The sequence below is a fragment of the Condylura cristata genome, unplaced genomic scaffold (assembly GCF_000260355.1).
Source record: "Condylura cristata isolate star-nosed mole 26May11 unplaced genomic scaffold, ConCri1.0 scaffold00008, whole genome shotgun sequence".
Lineage (NCBI taxonomy): Eukaryota > Metazoa > Chordata > Mammalia > Eulipotyphla > Talpidae > Condylura > Condylura cristata.
In genome coordinates, this window is record NW_004567109.1 from 6,731,335 (window position 1) to 6,734,066 (window position 2,732).

A 2,732-nucleotide genomic window follows, 5' to 3' on the forward strand; every position below is an offset into this window, starting at 1 on the left:
GCTTCTTTGGGGCCGCGCGAGCCTCGCCCCTTGTGCTGGAGCGCCCGGCTCCGTGCGGGGTGCGCCGCGATGCCCCTCACTGGCTTCAGCTAGCAGCTGGCACCTGTTTTTGGCTTCACTTGGGTTTTGTCTCTGCCATGATGTTTTATAGATAAGTGGGCATTTCCAACTGGTTTTAAGACATCCCCGGGCAAAGGCCAGGGCCTCTGCGGCTGGTCTCCATCCGTTTGCGGGACCTCTGCGGCACTTCTAGGCAGAGGGGCAGAGAGCAGCGATGAGACCAGACAGCTCCTGCTCGCCAGGACCTCAACCGAGGGGCAGGGGGGTGGCGCATGGGGGCGATCAGCAGGAAGGGGTGCTGTGGAGATGGGGGGCCCGGCTGAGGTGAGCGTCCCTGAGCCGCGGCTGGACGGCTGCCAGGGAAGGCCTCTGAGGCGGTGACCTCTGGAGCCGTGCAGAGAGCCAGCCCAGGAGTCCAGGCTGTGCAAGAGCAAGTGCAAAGGCCCTGTGCAGCCAGACTGGGGGACAGGAGTAGGTGGCTGGAAGCGGGGGGAGTATTTCCAGAAAGCAAGGGCAAAGCTTGGTGTCTGGACACGAGGAGAAGCCCTCTGCTTTAGCTCTGAGGCCCAGGTGATGCCACAGGCTGGTTTCCATGCAGTGGGTCATTCTGCTTGGAGAGGGGGCCCGAGGGGCGGGCGCGGACGTGGGGGGTGTGCCTGGAGGAGCCAGGGCAGGGGCTTCCTGTCAGATCACCGCTGACATTGCTCAGGCCTCCACTGAAGGCTTCTGGGTGACCGGGCCGGCGAGGGTGCGGGAGGAGTTGAAGCTAAGGCTGTCCCTGGGGCCTGGCGTCCGCACCCCACGGCCCTGCGTCTGGCCAGGGCCTGCCCTGTGGGCACCTGCGTTACGCCAGGTCACTCTCCGGCCGGGCGAGCACGTGGGGCTGGGCGGGCCGGTGCGGCGGGCGTGGGAACCCCCTTCTCGCCGCGGCTTCTCCGTGCAGTTTCACTGCTGCAGAAGTTTTAATGGAAGGAGAGTCATTTGAAATCTTATTTGAATGCCGGGGTTCCCCTGGGGCTTGAATAATTTGTTCCTTTTATTTTGCCAGTTTGTTTTTTTATCTGCAGTGCCTGGTGGGGGAAGTGGATGATAGGAGCCTTTGGAAATAGAAAATGTGAAAACCATTTATTCACAAAGGATGTTCTTCCTTAAATTTTTTTTGTGTGTGTGTGTGTGTGTGTGTGTGTGTGTGTGTCTGCCTCACTCTCCGACTAGAGAGTGCCGAGATCATGATTCACTGGAGAGGGAGTCAGGCCCGGAGAGTGGGTGTCTGGGGCCCAGGGGGTCACTTCTGCCCCGTGGTGGGCAGGGGTCCCTGGGGAACCCGAGGACCCTTTCTCCTCCCGGGCCAGGCGGTCTGGAAGAGGCAGGCCCCTGCCTCACCGGCACTTACCCTCCTGCCTTTCGGGGGTCTCCGCCCTCAGAGACGCGGGGCTGGACTGCCTGGGCGCAGCGCCCAGCTCTGTCGTCACGGGCAGACCGTCAGACCTCTAGGGGCCCTGTGAATTCGCCCTCAGAAAGTGCGGGGAGTCCCAGTGCCTCCCTCCCAGGCCTCCTGTGAGCATGAGGGGGGACAGTCGGGACCCCGTATGTGGGGAGGCAGCTAGCACAGGGCAAGAGCCTGCAGCTCCCAGCCGGGCCGCGCGCCTGGGGTCCCACAGCACGAGTCCCTTCTGTCTCTCTGCCAAGTAGTGTCCCGTTGACCCCGGCCCAGGGCAGAGCTGCTGATGGCAGGCCCCCACGAGGGGCAGGCCGGCTGGGGCTGACGGGGCTGCCCCAACCCGCAAAGCTCTGCAGACCTGAGCCTTACGCTCCCCCACCTGCGGGCCTCTCCCACCGTGGCCTCCCTGTTCCTGCCTCCCCAGGACCTGGGCCAGGAGAGTGCGGCCAGGGTCACGTCTGGGCCACGTCCACGTCGCCTCTGACGTGGCTCGTTTCCGGCCCCCGGTGCCCTGGGCGCACCTCGTGTGGCCTTGGTGATGGAGTTGAGTCCCGGCTGGCCCCGGGGCCTGCGTGGGCTTCCCACCTCCTCCCCACCTCCTCCCCATTCCTGCAGCCATCTGGGGTGGACTTGGGGGTCTGCCGTGTCCTTGCGGGGGTTGTCTTCCAGGAGGGCCGAGGGCTTTGGCCTTGGGACCTCACAGGACTTTTACAGGGCCGCACCCCATGGAGTGGCCACGGTCACTCTCCTGGCCTCTGCGGACACTAGTGTCGCTCTTGGCGGAGAGGGGTGTTTGGAGAAGGCCCCTCTGGGCTCCCGCCCCCTCTTGGCGTCGGTGACTGTGGCCCCCAGTGGCCCCATGGTGTGGAGGTGGAGGAGGACAGACGAGCAGCCTGAACTGTCCTCTGGACGGCTGTGGTGGGGGAGGCAGGGCACTGGCCCCCCTGTAGGAGGCACTGGGGAGACGCGGGCCGGGAGCAGCGGGGCTGCGGGGCCCGGCGCTCTGTCTTGATGCCTGGCGTGTGCCGGGCGTGGGGTGTGCTGGGCCTGGGGTGTGCTGGGCCTGGCGTGTGCCGGGTGTGGGGTGTGCTGGGCCTGGGGTGTTCTGGGCCTGGCGTGTGCTGGGCCTGGTGTGTGCTGGGCCTGGCGTGTGCCGGGCGTGGGGTGTGCTGGGCCTGGGGTGTTCTGGGCCTGGCGTGTGCTGGGCCTGGTGTGTGCTGGGCCTGGCGTG

General features: G+C 65.6%; 1 protein-coding gene across 1 annotated transcript in view; it reads left to right on the forward strand.

Moving 5' to 3' along the window:
* The window catches only part of ARHGEF10L (Rho guanine nucleotide exchange factor (GEF) 10-like), a 77,485-nt gene that overhangs the window by 39,966 nt on the left and 34,787 nt on the right, over positions 1-2,732 (forward strand). The window lies entirely within an intron of this gene.